The following is a 19,535-nucleotide window of genomic DNA, read 5'->3' as shown; positions in this document are numbered from 1 at the left end:
TGGAGCACGGTGGGGAATGCGCAGCATGGGGGATGGAGCACGATGGGGAGTGCGCAGCATGAAGTGCGCAGCATGGGGGATGGAGCACGATGGGGAATGCGCAGCATGGGGGATGGAGCACGATGGGGAGTGCGCAGCATGGGGGATGGAGCACAATGGGGTGTGCGCAGCATGGGGATGGAGCACGTTTGGGAGTGCGCAGCATGGGGGATGGAGCACGATGGGGAATGCGCAGCATGGGGGATGGAGCACAATGTGGAGTGCGCAGCATGGCGGATGGAGCACAATGGGGAGTGCGCAGCTTGGCGGATGGAGCACGTTTGGGAGTGCGCAGCATGGGGGATGGAGCACGATGGGGAATGCGCAGCATGGGGGATGGAGCACGTTTGGCAGTGCGCAGCATGGGGGATGGAGCACGATGGGGAATGCGCAGCATGGGGGATGGAGCACGATGGGGAGTGCGCAGCATGGGGGATGGAGCACGATGGGGAGTGCGCAGCATGGGGGATGAGCACGATGGGGGGTGCGCAGCATGGGGGATGGAGCACGATGGGGGGTGCGCAGTATGGGGGATGGAGCACGATCGGGGGTGCACAGCATGGGGGATGGAGCACGATGGGGGGTGCACACCTCCCCCCAAAACACACACACACACACACACTGCCACACACGCACTGCACAACACACCACACACACACTGGGAACCTCTAACACCGCCCTACACAGACACACACACACACAGACAATGCAGCACACACACAACACCCAACACACAAACACCGCAACACACACAAATATACGCACATACCGCACAACAGACACATTGCACAAAACATACCTCCCACCAAAACACACACACACACCCCACACCCACACAAACTGCGCAACACACACACAATGCTACAGACACACAGCGCTCCACAAACAACGCAACACACAACCAACACCACTCTCACCCCCCGCCACACCCAGAACATGTACAGCGCCCTACACAAACACTTGGCAACTACACACAACAACATCTATATATATATATACGTAAATTCTAGAATACCCGATGCGTAGAATCGGGCCACTTTCTAGTGTGCTATAATTACCTCTGTCACAGATTGACAGCAATGGGCAGATTGCCAGTCACGGCTGTTGGAGGTAGATGATGGCTGAATAACCACACAACCATCATCTGCTGGCAAAGATGTAGACTCGGTTCCTCAATGACCTAACATAAGTACCAGTATGTCATATGCTGGTAAGAGGTTGAATAAGGCCACCACATCCCCACAGTATAATCATTAAACAATGTCCTCCTGGAGTATAATCATACATTAATTTAACTTATAAAATGATGCCCTCGGGAAGTGTAATGTGCTTCTTCCATGGGCATGTGCCAGGCGTATTACTGAATGCAATTCACAGCTATCAGTGTCAAAATACATATTGGGCTTATGAAATTTTGGCATAGTACTTTAGTATGCAATATTTAAACACCTGATCATTGACAGCAACTTGTTTTTTGCTTGATACTTCAGACATATCGCTGTCATACACTGTCAGCTATCAGTTCTACTCTCTCTTTATATATATATATTATATATATATATATATATATATATATATATATATATATATACTAGAAGGTGGCCCGATTCTACGCATCGGGTATTCTAGATTTTACGTATTGTGTAGTTCATGTATGATTTTTGTTATATATATATATATAGATGTTGTTGTGTGTAGTTACCAAGTGTTTGTGTAGGGGCTGTACATGTTGTGGGTGTTGTCTGGGTGTGACGGGGGGTGAGAGCGGTGTTGTATGTGTGTTGCGTGTGTTTGTGTGTGTGTGGTGTGTTTTGGGGGGAGGTATGTTTTGTGCAATGTGTGTGTTGTGCGGTATGTGCGTATATTTGTGTGTGCCGCGGTGTTTGTGTGTTGGGTGCTGTGTGTGCGCAGCGTTGTCTGTGTGTGTGGGTGTCTGTGTAGGGCAGTTGTTTGTGGTTCCCAGTGTGTGTGTGTGTGTGGTGTGTGGTGTGTTGTGTTGTGCAGTGCGCGCGCGCGTGTGTGTGTGTGTGTGTGTTTTGGGGGGAGGTGCGCACTCCCAAACGTGCTCCATCCCCCATGCAGCGCACTCCCCATCGTGCTCCATCCCCCATGCAGCGCACTCCTCATCGTGCTCCATCCCCTATGCTGCGCACCCCCCATCGTGCTCCATCTCCCATGCTGCGCACTCCCAAACGTGCTCCATCCGCCATGCTGCGCACTCCCAAACGTGCTCCATCCGCCATGCTGCGCACTCCCAAACGTGCTCCATCCGCCATACTCCGCACTCCCCATCGTGCTCCATCCCCCATGCAGCGCACTCCCTATCGTGCTCCATCCCCTATGCTGCGCACCCCCCATCGTGCTCCATCTCCCATGCTGCGCACTCCCAAACGTGCTCCACCCGCCATGCTGCGCACTCCCAAACGTGCTCCATCCCCCATGCTGTGAACTCCCCATCGTGCTCCATCCCCGATGCTGCGCACCCCCCCATCATGCTCCATCCCCGATGCTGCGCACCCCCCCATCGTGCTCCATCCCCCATGCTGCACCAGCATCAGCCTCTCTGCCCCCAGCATCAGCTTCTCTGCCCCCAGCATCAGCCTCTCTGCCCCCAGCATCAGCCTCTCTCCTCCCAGCATCAGCCTCTCTCCTCCCAGCATCAGCCTCTCTCCTCTCAGCATCAGCCTCTCCTCTCTGTCCCCAGCATCAGCCTCTCTCCTCCCAGCCTTCCCCAGCATCAGCCTCTCTCCTCCCAGCCTCCCTCCTCCCACCCTCCCCCAGCATCAGCCTCCCTCTCCCAGCCTCCCCCAGCATCAGCCTCTCTTCTCTCAGCCTACCTCTCCCAGCCTCCCTCCTCCCAGCCTCCCTCAGCATCAGCCTCCCTCTCCCAGCCTCCCAAAGCATCAGCCTCCACCAGCATCAGACTCTCTCCTTCCAGCCTCCCCCAGCATCAGCCTCCGCCAGCATCAGCCTCTCTCCTTCCAGCCTCCTCCAGCATCAGCCTCCCTCTCCCAGCCTTCCCCAGGATCAGCCTCTCTCCTCCCAGCCTCCGTCCTCCCAGCCTTCCCCAGCATCAGCTTTCCCCTCCCAGCCTCCCTCAGCATCAGCCTTCCCCAGCATCAGCCTCTCTCCTCCCAGCCTCAGCCTCTCTCCTTCCAGCCTCCCCCAGCATCAGCCTCTCTCCTTCCAGCCTCCCTCAGCATCAGCCTCCCTTTCCCAGCCTTCCCCAGGATCAGCCTATCTCCTCCCAGCCTCCTTCCTCCCAGCCTCCCCCTCCCAGCCTCCCTCAGCATCAGCCTTCCGCTCCCAGTCTCCTCCAGCATCAGCCTCCCCAAGCATCAGCCTCCACCAGCATCAGCCTCTGTCCTTCCAGCCTCCCCCAGCATCAGCCTCTCTCCTTCCAGCCTCCCTCAGCATCAGCCTCCTGTTCCTAGCCTTCCCCATGATCAGCCTCTCTGCTCCCAGCCTCCTCCAGCACGCCGTGCTCCTCTGCCGACACTCACACACCCGATCGCATCCACTCACACACACCCGATCGCATCCACTCACACACACCCGATCGCATCCACTCACACACACCCGATCGCATCCACTCACACACACCCGACCGATCGCATACACTCACACACAACCGATCGCATACACTCACACACACAGACACTGACGATATCGCACATACGCGCTCACAGTCACAACATCCGGACATACCACATGCTTCTGGCCATGTGATCCTCCGGCAGGTCTTGGAAGCTCACAGCACAGTATCGAGGCCGAGAAGCAAGCGATATCGCCGGATGCTGTGAGTGTGTGGATGCGATGTGTGTGTGAGGTGTGTGTGAGGTGTGTGTGAGGTGTGTGTGAGGTGTTTGTGAGAGTGAGTGCGATCTGATGTGTGTGTGTATGCGTGTGTGTGTGCTGTTATGTTTGTGCGTGTGGAAGTCCCGCCGCTGCAGGACCTTGATTTACTGGTAACTATGCAAGCATGGTTACCAGCGCAACACGTCCCCTGCTCGCACGGGAGCCAACACCAGCATACGGCGGCGGCGTACGCTGATGTGGGCTCCCGTTGGTGAGGGGGGAAAGGGGGGGGGAGTACAGTACTCACCTGGGATTCGTGGCTCCGTGACCGTGTCAGTTCGGGCAATGCGGGGGGGGGGGGGGGGCGAGAGCTAACGTCTATTGCGTGAGGGGGGCGTGGCGTGGCGTGGGCGAGTTGCCAATGCCTGCAGGGTGCCGGGGCGAGAGGCCAATCTGTGGGGGGGGGGCAGAGCCTGGGCGAGCGGCTGGCCAATCCGTGTGGGGGCGCAGCCGGGGCGAGAGGCCAATCCGTGTGGGGGGGCGGGGCCATGGCGAACCCAGCGGCCAATCAGCTTTGTGTCACCGTAAGGACATGTCACGGTGACACAATTTTGGAGCATGACAGACAGACAGACAGAATAAGGCAATTATATATATAGATATATATATAGATATATATATATATATATATATATATATTACTTAGGCTCAGAAAATGGCATTAAAAGTGGTACTGTTTTTCCAAAAATAAGACCCAGTTCTAAGGCCGCTTTACACGCTACGACATCGCTAAAGCGATGTCGTTGGGGTCACGGAATTTGTGACGCACATCCGGCCGTGTTAGCGATGTCGTTGCGTGTGACACCTATGAGCGATTTTGAATCGTTGCAAAAACATTCAAAATCGCTAATCGGTGACATTCCTCCCTATTCTCAATTATCGTTGCTGCTGCATATACGATGTTGTTTCTACGTTCCTGCGGCAGCACACATCGCTATGTGTGACACCGCAGGAACGAGGAACATCTTACCTGCCTCCACCGGCAATGCGGAAGGAAGTAGGTGGGCGGGATGTTACGTCCCGCTCATCTCCGCCCCTCCGCTTTTATTGGGCGGTGGTTCCGTGACGCAGCTGTGACGCTGAACGAACCGCCCCCTTAGAAAGGAGGCAGTTTGCTGGTCACAGCGACGTCGCAGAGCAGGTATGTGTTTGTGACGCTGCCGTAGCGATAATGTTCACTACGACAGCGATCACCACATAATCGGCCGTACGACGGGGGCAAGTGCTATCGCGCTCGACATCGCCAGCAAATGCTACGATGTCGCAGCATGTAAAGCGGCCTTTATACTTTTTTTTGCCTCGAAAAAAGCACTGGGGCTTATTTTCGGGGTAGGCCTTATTCTTGGAGAAACATGGTTGGGGGTAAGTTTACCTTCCCAAAAAAGCAAACCTCCTTCCCAGGAGAATAATATTTTCCAGACCCTGGACGTCTGCGTGGTTCCCAGGTCCTCCTGTGATCTTCGGCGGGCGCTCCCAGCAGGTATGCTCCATGTTGCATCCCCTGCTTCTGGCCGACACACTCACACTCATCGGATCACACATCAGATCGCGCATACAAACACTCACCACATCCGGCAATACATCATTTATACCATTTGGTTGCTATTTCATATGAAATGACTGTGGATTTGCATACTTTTGTTCATTCATCCTCTGTATCACATTGTGCTGTGCCACCTTGTGTGTATTTGCGATTATTATAATATAGGTAAAGAATTTTAATGAATTTCTTAATAAATTATATTTTAATATTATTTATGGTGTCTAGTGCACTTTTTGTATATAGGTGTTGCTGACATGGTGCTTGACCAATATATGCAGTCATTTCATTCTTGTGCTAGGGTGGTATATACTGTATATACAGTATATATTTTTATACAGTAAATCTGTAGTGGGCAGGATGCAAGTATCATTAAGTCAGGGAGAATGTGACCCAGGCACAGAAGATGGAGCGCTAGAAGTACGGCATCCTATGATGGCGCAGTGTATGGACTCAAAGGTAGTGAATAGTGACACAGTGAAGATGGTGTTCGAAACTGTGTGACGTAAAATGGCAGGCTGCAGCGTGGATTCCAAGATGGCGGCAACATGTGGCCTGAGGTGCGTAAGTCCAGCCTATCGTGGTCATGGATGATGCCTAAGCATGAGAAAATGTACCTGGCCTGTGAGAGTGTCAGCCATGAAGCGAGGAGGCGCTGGAGAGAAAATCCGGCCTGAGATGGGACATCCACACTGAGGAGGAGTCCGGTGGAAAATGAAGGCCCAGCCCAGAATAGTAGAAGGAAGTGGAAGGTGCGGCAGCTGAAGAGTTGCTTACTGGTGAGTGCAGACCAGTGTGTGAGAGAGGCACGCCTGTGGTCACAGCCGATGGGACGGACGGATGAGATGACAGGACTCTGGTGCTGGAAGAGGCGGCTCCAGCAAAACAGGAAGTACATGTCACCCGGACAGACAGCATTATTTTGTGAGAGGCGAGCAGAGAGCTGCGTTCATCAGCACGTGACTTTTCCTTTTCTTTTTATTTCATTTACTTTTTCTTCTTTCTCTCTCTTATTTTCTATATATGTTCATTCTCTTCCCCCACCCCCTTTTTTCCCTATTCCGGTACCCCTTCTGACTCTATATTCCTTTAGGCTGGTAACTACTGTTTGTGGTTATATATTATAATTGCAGATTGCAAGCTCTCACGAGCAGGGTTGTCTCTTTTTTTCCATACTCTAATTATTGTATTTTCTATAACTGTTATTTGTTTACTAGAAGGTGGCCCGATTCTACGCATCGGGTATTCTAGAAATACGTATTGTGTAGTTCATGTATGATTTTTGTTCTATATATATATATATATATATATATATATATATATATGTTGTTGTGTGTAGTTACCAAGTGTTTGTGTAGGGGCTGTACATGTTCTGGGTGTTGTCTGGGTGTGGCGGGGGTGAGAGCGGTGTTGTATGTGTGTTGCGTTGTTTGTGGAGCGCTGTGTGTCTGTAGCGTTGTGTGTGTGTTGCGCGGTTTGTGTGTGTGTGGTGTGTTTTGGGGGAGGTATGTTTTGTGCAATGTGTGTGTTGTGCGGTATGTGCGTATATTTGTGTGTGCAGCGTTGTCTGTGTGTGTGGGTGTCTGTGTAGGGCAGTTGTTTGTGGTTCCCAGTGTGTGTGTGTGGTGTGTTGTGCAGTGCGCGCGCGTGTGTGTGTGTGTGTGTGTTGGGGGGAGGTGTGCACTCCCCATCGTGCTCCATCCGCCATACTCCGCACTCCCCATCGTGCTCCATCCCCCATGCAGCGCACTCCCCATCGTGCTCCATCCCCTATGCTGCGCACCCCCCATCGTGCTCCATCTCCCATGCTGCACACTCCCAAACGTGCTCCATCCGCCATGCTGCGCACTCCCAAACGTGCTCCATCCGCCATACTGCGCACTCCCAAACGTGGTCCATCCGCCATGCTGCGCACTCCCAAACGTGCGCCATCCGCCATACTCCGCACTCCCCATCGTGCTGCATCCCCCATGCTGCGCACTCCCAAACGTGCTCCATCCGCCATGCTGCGCACTCCCAAACGTGCTCCATCCGCCATGCTGCGCACTCCCAAACGTGCTCCATCCGCCATGCTGCGCACTCCCAAACGTGCTCCATCCGTCATGCTGCGCACTCCCAAACGTGGTCCATCCGCCATGCTGCGCACTCCCAAACGTGCTCCATCCGCCATGCTGCGCACTCCCAAACGTGCTCCATCCGCCATGCTGCGCACTCCCAAACGTGCTCCATCCGCCATGCTGCGCACTCCCAAACGTGCTCCATCCCCCATGCTGCGCACCCCCCATCGTGCTCCATCCCCCATGCTGCACCAGCATCAGCCTCTCTACCCGCAGCATCAGCCTCTCTGCCTGCAGCATCAGCCTCTCTCCTCCCAGCATCAGCCTCTCTGTCCCCAGCATCAGCCTCTCTCCTCCCAGCATCAGCCTCTCTGTCCCCAGCATCAGCCTCTCTGTCCCCAGCATCAGCCTCTCTCATCCCAGCATCAGCCTCTCTCCTCCCAGCATCAGCCTTTTCTGTCCCCAGCATCAGCCTCTCTCTTCCCAGCATCAGCTTTTCCTGTCCCTAGCATCAGCCTCTCTCCTCCCAGCATCAGCCTCTCTCCTCCCAGCATCAGCCTCTCTCCTCCCAGCATCAGCCTCTCTCTTCCCAGCATCAGCCTCTCTCTTCCCAGCATCAGCCTCTCTCCTCCCAGTCTACCCCAGCCTCAGCCTCCCCCAACATCAGCCTCTCTCCTCCCAGCATCAGCCTTTTCGGTCCCCAGCATCAGCCTCTCTTCTCCCAGCCTACCCCAGCCTCAGCCTCCCCCAGCATCAGCCTCTCTTCTTTCAGCCTCCCCATCCCAGCCTTCCCCAGGATCAGCCTCTCTCCTCCCAGCCTCCTCCAGCACGCCGTGCTCCTCTGCCGACACTCACAGATCCGATCGCATACACTCACACACACCCGATCGCATACACTCACACACACCCGATCGCATACACTCATACACACCCGATCGCATACACTCACACACACCCAATCGCATACACTCACACACACACACACCCGATCGCATACACTCACACACACCCGATCGCATACACTCACACACACACACACACATTGACGATATTGCACATACGCGCTCATACTCACAACATCCGGAGATACCACATGCTTCTGGCCATGTGATCCTCCGGCAGGTCCTGGAAGCTCACAGCACAGTATCGCCGCCGAGAAGCAAGCGATATCCCAGGATGTTGTGAGTGTGTGGATGCGATGTGATGTGTGTGTGAGAGTGAGTGTGATCTGATGTGTCTGTATGTGTGTGTGTGTGCTGTTGTGTGTGTGAGAGTGAGTGTGATCTGATGTGTGTGTGTGCTGTTATGTGTGTGCGTGTATGTTCCGCCGCTGCAGGACCTTGATGCGCTGGTAACTATGCTACCATGGTTACCAGCGTATCTCGTCCCCCGCTTGCACGGGAGCCCACACCAGCATACGCCGGCCAGCCCCAGCAATGCGAGGGTATGTCGGCTGGTTTGGCGGCGTACGCTGATGTGGGCTCCCGGGGGTACAGCACTCACCTGGTAGTCGTGGCTCCGTGACCGTGTCGGTTCGGGGAATGCGTGGGGGGGCGGGGCCAGAGCTAGCGTGCATTGCGTGAGGGGGGCGGGGCGTGGCCGAGTTGCCAATGCCTGCAGGGTGCCGGGGCGAGAGGCCAATCTGTGGGGGGGCGGAGCCTGGGCGAGCGGCCGGCCAATCCATGTGGGGGCGCAGCCTGGGCGAGCGGCCAATCCGTGCGGGGGGGTGGGGCCATGGCGAGCCCAGCGGCCAATCAGCTTTGTGTCACCGTAAGGACACAATTTTGGAGCAAGATAGACAGACAGACAGAATAAGGCAATTATATATATAGATATATGAACCTCCTGAATTGTAAAGCGCTACGGAATATGTTGGCGCTATAGAAATAAAGATTTATTATTATTACTTACCATTTTCCTCTTCCTTCTGCGTTACAGCTTGTTCTTATTGGAATTGGAAATCTCCATGACTTAGTACCCTAGGTACAGTGGCACATTTGTTCATTTCACTATATGATGTGTTTCTATTTTTCTTTCTAATGTGGTTATTATATATTGTACATTAACATGTTCACTTGATGTATAGTTGTCTGTATCAGAATTATGATGCGTTCTATGTGATTTACACGTTTCTCAATTGATCTTATGTTTGTTTGCTTTATTTAGACCTGTTTTGAGTAAGGCCGAAAACGTTTTCTTTTTGCAAAGAAATCTATTTTCAAGCACAGTACATCTTTCTTGTTTGTTGGTGTGCCAGAGTTATTCTAGTACTGTATGGAAGAGGAAGTGTTCCACTTAACGACACCAGGAACTGCATGCAGACGCCAACAGCGCTCAATGGGAGCACAGCAGGCAGCGCCAGTGTACATCACGTGGAGAATGGTCCGCTAACCGGCTCTGGACCTCGTCTGCAATGACGTCTGGGTCCAGTGCTGGAGTTGGGTCTCAGCAGAACCAGCCCCGGGAACAGGACGAACGGAAGATGGCGGTGAGTCGGTGGGAGCAGCATCCCCAAGAGCTGTGAGAAGGGGTCACGCTGCATCAACTGACCTCCAGGAGCTGCCCGCTCAAAAGTTGATGGAGTTTGAAGAAGAGGAACATCAGGATGAGTCCCCAGAAATGAAGGTATGCCAGCAAGTGGATTGTAATGAATAATGCATCTTACACATAAGAAAAGTATTTAGGCTTACATCCTAGGTTTCAGCAGATCATACACATGATAGGCTTAGATACAGCAGCTTAGCAAGCAGTCTAGAGCAAGGTAGGTTTAGATGTAGTGTATCTGTAAACAACATTGCACCTAAAATTAGGGTTGACACCAAGCTGTATTCTTATAAGAAGCTTTGTATTTTGTATGTTCTTATCCATAGTAAGTACTAATCAAGGAGCCAATATAGGTATTCCTATTACATACGTTTTGGGCATATCCACAGTATAGGCCATAAATGTATAATAAATGTGGTACCACCAATGGGATCTGCATCACTCTATAACCTATAAGGCCCTGATATGAGCCTCTGTCAGTGGAGATCTGGTTGATATTGCTATTAATTATTGGGAATTCAGCCACCTCCTCAATTAAATCAGCACAGCAGATTTTGAGCCCCAATGGGTACAGTGATGTGGAATAAAGGCAACTAGTCATATAAAAAATGCCCACAACCAGGAATAAATTACAGCAGCTCTAACTACACCCCCAGCCCTGACTGACAGCGAGCTCAGCATTAAAGGGGTCAATGTGGGGGTGAGTGGTTATAGCTGCTGCTCCCTATGCACTGAGCGGTGATTGAAGCAGCGCCAGCTGAACCCCTATCACTGAAAGCCTGAGGCCACAAGAAGGAATAAAATTTGTTTCCTAGCGGCAGTGGGGCTCTCAGTGTGGTGACCGTATGGATTCAGAATGCTTTTAACCTGCAGATAAACCCCATATTTGCAGGTTAATAGTGTTTTTTTCTACATGACAAGGTCTTGTAGAAAAAGCCTTGGAAAGAGCCATAGCGAAACGAGCGTTGGGCGCAGTCTGGTAATATGCACTCCATTTAATCATATGAACTAAACATTATTGCCCCCCTCCTTTTTGGTTTACTGGCAACCATATAAATAGGTTTTATATTATCAGCCTTATCTGCATTTAGAGTACACTTTATTATTCTGTTGCTTGTATGGTCCTGTACACAAGTCTGCATGAAGGATTTTATTTTCTATCATCTACGTCAACATAGCAGTATGTGTGATTTTACAAGATTTATTTGTTTGAGTGTGTGCACATCCCATTTTTTTCATAAGGGTCCTCTTCAAACTCCACCAAAAACACTCAGAGTAAAAAGATGCAGTGATCTGGCTATTCTACAGGTATTTGAAGACTCACTAAACTTTACAACACAAGTCAATGGAAGGATTAAGAAGTTGCCTGGAAGATACCTGCAGCGGTTAAAAGGGATTCAAAAGACTGAACATATGAACAAAAAGTAATTTCTCCATAGAGTTGCATAATTATTTTTGCATTATGTCCTTGGGTGAGAAGCTGAGGGTATTCCTGGACCATCATCTCTAACCTCTTGTCCATAGGACCCCTGGTTTTCTGAGGGACACAAGTGATTAAATACCCTTGAGAACTTACATTGGACTTCTGACCTATTTTGGTTGGGATTTGATGTAATTTCTCTCTACAAAGCCATCTTCCATAAAGTAGCTCTATTTGCCCTTGATACTCAGATGAGTACAGTAAGTTTTCAATACTTACAAAATTACAGTAATCTTATTTCTAATTATTTTTATTCTAATAGCAGCTTCTTCGTACAAATCAAAGGTGTTTCCATAGGAAGCAAATATTCTACATTTTTGGCAATGAGCTGTGGGAAGAATTTTACATTTATAATGAAGACAGCACCTGTATTCCAGCAAGTTGGTGATATGGCAGATATATTGATGGCTTGCTCTTCATTTTGATCTATAGAAATGAGGATGCTCATTCTTTGAAGTATTTTCTCATAGGGTTTTCAGATCTATTCCATAGTGGAAACCGCTTGAAGATGTATTCACGGACCATCTTTTTCAGCTAGATATCGTATGGTTTATTGGTTTATAGAAAAGACATCAGCAGCAGAGCATCTGCAAAAATGATGGCAAAACCGCCAGCGAAGCCGCTTTGGGAAACAGACCTTTTTTTTTTCTTCTAAATTTGCTTAGCCTAGGAAAAACATGTCTCACCCTCTCTGTGTGTGTGTGTGTGTGTGTGTGTGTGTTTATATATATATGATCCACAATGAAGAGATGAAAGGTCGCACTCCAAAGGTCGAATAAAATATTTTTCTTTTTATTCCACGATCACATCAGGGGTACAGGTAGTGAGGGAGGATGAGGGTGTGCCACGTCGGACGACGGCAGCCGTTTCGCAAGTAACCTTGCTTCTACGGGTCCAGTGCATGCAAAGGTGCTGCATCCACCCTTAAATAACAGGTGAATTGGGTGCAGCATCCTTGCGTGAATGAAGTGCAAATTAAAAACATATATACCAGCTGCACATGTATCAAATTCACATAGAAACTTATTACATATCAATTCCAAAATGGATTATAAATAATCGTAACATACATGGGTATAGTTAGAGTAAAAAATTAAATATAGTGTTCATTATAGTTTAACCAAAGACATCTCAAAAAACACTATAAAAAACAGGCTTATAGGAAAAAACCAGCATTATAGGAACACTGACAAATCATTTTTGTCATTCAGGCCAAGGGGACCGAGAGCATTTAAGTCTATAATCAATCTTGATTCCTTTCTAAGTAAAGAACGGTGCATATCACCTCCAGTGGGACAGGGATTAATTTTTATTACGCCTGCAAATTTTAAAAGGTGTGGATTACCACTATGATGTTCCTGCATATGGGCAATTAAACGTGGAGAACCTATCCCGGAGGTTATAGACTTAAAATGCTCCCTAAATCGAACATATAAAGGCCGAATTGTTTTACCTATATAATATTTTTGACAGGGGCAAAAAATAACATATACCAGATAATTAGACTTACATGTGATAAGATCTTTTATTTTGAATAGCTCAGTACCAATTTTTAAAAAGTCTCCTGTACAATGATATTCACAAAAGGGGCAGCCGCCGCACCTATGGTTTCCTTTGATTTTATTTCGGTCTAACCACGTACCTAGTTTGGGTGTAGTAATACGATTATTTATCAGAACATCTCCTATGTTTTTGCATCGCCTATATGAAATCAAAGGACCCTCGTTTGTCATTTCACAGAGATCCTTGTCTTTATTAATTAAATGCCAGTGTTTTTTGATGCTTGATTTTATTGCATCATACATAGAATTAAATTTAAAATTAAAAACGCATCTATTTGAACTTTCGATTTTTGTTTTTTTCGAAATGGCATTTACATTTTTATTCTTATTTCCACTTTTATTTTTGTATTCTTTATTCTTATTTTTATCATTTGGATCATAATTTAAGGATTTTTCGAAGGCAGAATTGATAACTGATATGGGATATCCTCGTTCTAATAGACGTTTTTTCAAGTCTGATGCTTGATGCAGAAAGGTTTCAGAATTATTGTGTACTCTTTTTAGCCGCAAAAATTGTCCATATGGAAGGGCTCTCTTTGTATGGGAGGGGTGCGCACTATTAAAATGCAGCAGAGTGTTCACTGCAGTTGGTTTTCTATATACTTGTCTGTCAATAATACCATCCGATATACTGAGTGTGACATCTAAAAAATCCAATTTTTGGTCCCCAAAAATGTGTGTAAAGTACATGTTGTAGGAATTATCATTATTTAGATATGACACAAAATTTTCAAAATCCTGCGCAGAACCGTCCCATACAAAGAAGCCATCATCCATGTATCTGGCATATTTTTTTATATGTTTCAGATATGGATTTTTAGGACTGTAGATAAAGTCTTCCTCAAATGCTGCCAAAAAGAGATTTGCAAAAGTACATGCGGCGGGGGCACCCATCGCGGTATATATATATATATATATATATATATATATATATATATATATATATATATAGATATATAGATATATATATATAGATATATCTATATATATATATATATATATATAGATATATCTATATATATATATATAGATATATCTATATATATATATAGATATATCTATATATATATATATAGATATATCTATATATATATAGATATATCTATATATGTATAGATATATCTATATATGTATATATATATATATATATATATATAGTGTTATTATTATTTATTTTTTTCATGTAGGCAGCAGACAGAAAGAACTTGCTGGTGAACGGCTATCTACAGCTCAGCTCAATCCCAGAGATATGGGATTGATCTGCAGGTTAATAGCATTCTAAAGCAAAGCAGCCGCCAAGCTGATAAGCCCGGCTACTGGGAAGAAATTAACTTTATTCCTCCTGGCAGCTGTTCAGCTGGCTGTCAGTAAAGTGCTGGTGGGTGGGTGGTTACAGCCACTGCTCACTGTATACTGATTGGTGACTGAAGCCGCATCTCTATGACTGCAAGCCACATCTGCTGGGAGGAATAAAGTTCATTTAGTCTCATTACCCAGGCTTTCAGACTGACAGCCATGTGGCTAACCTGAAGAGTGACCCCATGTCTGCAGGTTAATAGCATTTAGGGTGCAACAGGTTCCCTTTAAATCTGGGTGACATATGACCTTCACTATAGTTCCCACAAGAGGTACCACCCAACTGATAAATCGTTTTCTTCTGTATAGTTGCATAACAATGAATATTTGTTGTTTGGGAAATATTTGTAACAGATAAGTCAACAATAAACAATGTACAAGACTGAACCCCAGGGCATTTACTTTTTGGGGGGATTAGGAGCAATACTCACAATGTAATGCATGGATATGATCAAAAAGCTTTTATCTTGGAGGTGTAAAATTGTGCTTCCACTTACAATTAATAATTCCAGAATAACAATAGGGACACCCTACAAATGGATAACTCCCAGAGTGATATTTTACAGTAGAAACACTACATAACATTAGTAATAAAGTACTCACAGAGAAGTAAAGTCAGCAATCGTCAGCTCTTCTTCCAGGATCAGCTTCAGAAGATCTGTTATTTGTAGTAGGAGGGAAGGGGAGTGTTCATCCACATACACAGCTTTCTATTCAGAACAGCTCAGCACTGCCAAAATGTGGCAATTAACGTGCAGAATGAGCTGATACACGGAGTGAAACACATAAACGAGGCAGGGGTCAGGTTTCCATATATCCGGGACCTCTGAATCAGTATTTCTGTGCCTGATGTCAAATAAGTATCAGTTACAAGTGCATCTCAATAAATTAGAATATCCTCAAAAAGTTAATTTATTTCAGTAATTCAATACTAAAAGGGAAACGGATCTATTATATAGAGTCAATCCAACAATTCTGTTACGGTTGGTGATTATGGCTTACAGCCAGTGAAAACCCCAAAAAGTCATTATCTCAGAAAATCAGATTATAAAAGAACTGAAAAAAAATATTTTAAACTCAGAAATATTGGCGTCTACTGAAATGTACAGTAAATACAGTAAATGCGTCAATACTTGGTCGGGGCTCCTTTTGCATGAATTACTACATCAATGCAGCGTGGCATGGAGGCGATCAGCCTGTGGGACTGCTGAGGTGTTATGGAAGACCAGGTTTCTTTGATAGCAGCCTTCAGCTCCTCTGCATTGTTGGGTCTGGTGTCTCTCATCTTCCTCTTGAGAATACCCTATAGATTCTCTATGGGGTGTAGGTCAGGCGAGTTTGCTGGCCAATCAAGCACAGTGATACTGTGGTTATTAAACCAGATATTGGTGTCTTTGTACAGTGTGGACAGGTGCCAAGTCTTGCTGGAAAATGAAATTTCCATCTCCAAAAAGCTTGCCAGCAGAGGGAAGCATGAAGTGCTCTAAAATGTCCTGGTAGACGGCTGCGCTGACTTTGGTCTTGATAAAACATGGTTGAGCTACACCAGCAGATGACATGGCTCCCCAAACCATCACTGATTGTGAAAATGTCACACTAGACCTCAAGCAGCTTGGATTGTGGCCTCTCCACTCTTCCTCCAGACTCTGGGACCTTGATTTCCAAATGAAATGCAAAATTTACTTTCATCTGAAAACAACACCTTGGACCACTGAACAACAGGCCAGTTCTTTTTCTCCTTGGCCCAGGTAAGGCGCTTCTGGCGATGTCTATTGATCATGAGTGGCTTGACACAAGGAATGCAACAGTTGTAGCCCATGTCCTGGATACGTCTGTGTGTGATGGCTCTTCAAGCACTGACTCCAGCAGCAGTCCACTCCTTGTGAATCTCCCCCAAATTTTTGAATGGCCTTTTTCTTAACAATCCTTTCAAGGCTGCGGTTATCCCAATTGCTTGTGCACCTTTGTCTACCACACTTTTCCTTCCACTCAACCTCCCATTAATATGCTTGGATGCAGCACTCTGAACAGCCAGCTTCTTTAGCAATGACCATATGTGGCTTACCCTCCTTGTGGAGTGTGTCAATGACTATCTTCTGGACATTTGTCAAGTTAGCAGTTTTCCCCATGATTGTGTAGCCTACTGAACCAGACTAAGGGACCATAGTAAACGCTTAGTAAGCCTTTGCAGGTGTTTTTTGGTAATTATTCTAATTTTCTGAGATAATGACTTTTGGGTTTTCATTGGCTGTAAGCCATATTCATCAACATTGACAGAAATAAACACTTGATATAGATCACCCTGTTTGTAATGACTAATATATGAGTTTCCCTTTTTGCATTGAGTAACTGAAATAAATTAACTTTTTGAGGATATTCTAATTTATTTAGATGCACTTGTAGCTTCACTAGCACAATACTGCAAAACGGGTGAACCAGATCGAAAAGCAACTTGTCGGCCCAGATTCATCATTGTCTTTACAACTATATTTGAAGAAGTACAAATGTCTGCAATAGTGACTTATTTTTTCTTTGCACCTTAGCATTTAATTAACTTTTCTTTTATTCCCCCCCCCCAAAAAAAAGTTTACTTGGTTTCGTTTGTTTTTTGTTCGATAATGTAGGCACTATTTTGATTATCCAGATGTTTTTGCACAATTAAACTCCAGTCCCCTATACTAGAGTATGAAATCTGTCTAATTTTATTTTTGCCCAAAAAAAAACTAATGAGCGACGTTTTGAAGCATGTGACTTTTGTAAAAAAAAAAACAAAACAAAAAAAAAAAAAAACAAACATCCTTGATGTTGAGCTTCAAATTTATCAACCTGTGTGCACTATTTTGCTTTTTGTTTTGCAAATTTATTCAATGAATACAGGGCAGATATCAAAAAACTCTTTTTAAGAATTCTGATACTTTTTTCTGAGCTGGATGAATCTGGAAGGTACTAGAGAAAACTGTGGTCCATTCTGGCATCAGTTCCCCTTCGGGTTCCGAGGTTCGGAGGGAAGAGGAAGAGGGAAGAGGAGAGAGGGGAAAAGGGATTTCATTCTCATCCTTGGTGTCCTCATTCAGACTGTCCAAGATAGCATAGTCTCTGAGCAGGCTGTGGATTAGCCTGCGGCAGCCCTGGATGGACATCCTCTCCCTCCGCAAGATGAGCCGATTCCTGGAGATCCACATAGCGTCTTTAAAACAGCTCATAAGGCGCCAAGCCTCCTGGATGGCTCCGACAATATGAACCCCAGGGAAGAGTCTATGAAGTGCCAAATTGCATGATAGACTTCAGCGTCGGACTGGCTACCAGAGGAATCTCCAGTAATGCCAGGCCTAGATTCATTTACCTGCATTGCACTCCTGAGCGCTCACCAGCAGCCTGGACTGATCTCAGAGTTTGCAGGACTGAACCGCGAGTGCCGAGTGATTGATTCCCTGGCGATTGCGGTTCAGTTCATGACAGCTGCAGACAGGCCGGGCTGATCTCCGGAGTTCAGGTGAGAGCACCGGAGATCAGCCCGGCGTGTCTGCAGCTGTCATGAACTGAACCGCAATCGCCGGGGAATCAATCACTCGGCGCTCGCGGTTCAGTCTAGGCTGCACTCCGGAGCTCAGGTGAGAGCTCAGGAGTGCAATGCAGGTGACTGACTCCAGGCTTGGAATTACTGGATATTCCACTGGTAGCCAGTCCGAGGTAGCCAGTCCGACGCTGATAGGCTTGCTCTGGGGAGAGAGTTCCGCAGGTCACCCTACAGGGCAACCAACAGGCGCTGTGCAAAATGGTATTCCCAAAAGGCAAGCAGTTGGATGGCAAGATATGTGGCCTGAGAAGCAAAACTTGTTGGAAGATATACAGATATAAAATACTAGGTGTAGTAAACGGCGTTGCCCTGTCTCTCTCCCACTCTCTGTCTCCTTCTCTGTCCATCTGTCTTGCTCTCACCGTCTGTCTCTCTCTATCCGTCTCTCAACTGATATCATATTAACTGACACAAGCTTCTTATACTAAGAATGTCCTACAAGAAAACTGATTAATGACCAAAATATATAAAACAGCTAACTCTACTATAGAATCAAAGAATACCAAAAAAATAACTAGAGTAGATAGCCAAAATGATAGAAATTAGAAAATATTTATTGAAAAATATTTCAGAAAATAAATTTTTTTTTAAACTTTTTTGAGACAAGCAGGGGAGATAAGCCAAAGAACAATCCTTCCATAAGCTACTCCATTTTATACACGTGTGTATCACAGACAATACAGATGACATATATTCTAGAATAATTCACTAAAAGTGATCAGAGTATAAAGATGCAAAAATACAAAATATTTTTTGAATCAAAATACAAATTAGTATTGTCAAAAATAATTATTTTTTACTTCAAAAACTGAATGTACTCAAGATGTGCAATTTCAAGGATAATAGTCAGATGTATGGATTCCTAAAAGGCCAAATAAAGTGCTATATGCATAAAGACCCTATAGGAAAATATTGCATAATCCGCAGAATGAAAGAAAAAAGGCAGTGGTATAACTTAATGCAGATAGAGGCCCAAAACAAGGGACACAGAGATATTGCACTCTCCCGTCGATGTAAACATAAATAAAAGCAAGTACAGTACATGATGTATGTTAGATATACTGCCGTAATGGTTTAAGCATAGCACAGACAATAGAGCAAGAATTCAAATAGAGCCAATAATAAAACTCACTTACCCACTAAAGGAAAATATAGTGCCCAAAAAGAGTTAAAAAAATATATAGAGGGGTAGTGAGATGGCTACTATTAAAGATAGATGATATTGTCTGATAGAATAGTACTACCCTAACAGAGTACAGGAGGATACCAGCCAGAGAAGCAAATAGAGCAGCAGAGAATGGATACACAAACAGCCAGCAAAGGCAAGTGCCTGGCTGCAAAATACCGTGCGGAGAGCAAACAGGAGACAAATACCCTGACGGCCGTTTCGCCTAGGGCTTCTTCGTGAGGGTGGCAGGGCTGTGTGTGCGGCAGAGCTTTATAGCACTCACATAGGTGGTAACGTTGGCGATTATGCTATGGCATCCGTCACTTCTACCCGCTCTCAAGTTAGAGGGGAGGG

The 19,535-nt window shown here is 46.6% G+C and overlaps 1 protein-coding gene across 1 annotated transcript in view; it reads right to left on the bottom strand.

The window, feature by feature from the left end:
- LOC142296554 (glutathione S-transferase 3-like) overlaps nucleotides 1-15,148 on the bottom strand; it is a 99,379-nt gene extending 84,231 nt beyond the window's left edge. Inside the window, exon 1 of the mRNA XM_075340310.1 lies at nucleotides 15,040-15,148. The gene's annotated coding sequence lies outside the window, so the exon portion shown is untranslated. The remainder of the gene's footprint in view (nucleotides 1-15,039) is intronic.
- Nucleotides 15,149-19,535: the final 4,387 nt, after the last annotated feature.

Source organism: Anomaloglossus baeobatrachus, chromosome 3 (assembly GCF_048569485.1).
Source record: "Anomaloglossus baeobatrachus isolate aAnoBae1 chromosome 3, aAnoBae1.hap1, whole genome shotgun sequence".
Taxonomy (NCBI): domain Eukaryota; kingdom Metazoa; phylum Chordata; class Amphibia; order Anura; family Aromobatidae; genus Anomaloglossus; species Anomaloglossus baeobatrachus.
The sequence above is the reverse complement of the archived record's forward strand: the minus strand, read 5'-3'. Positions and strand labels throughout refer to the sequence as shown.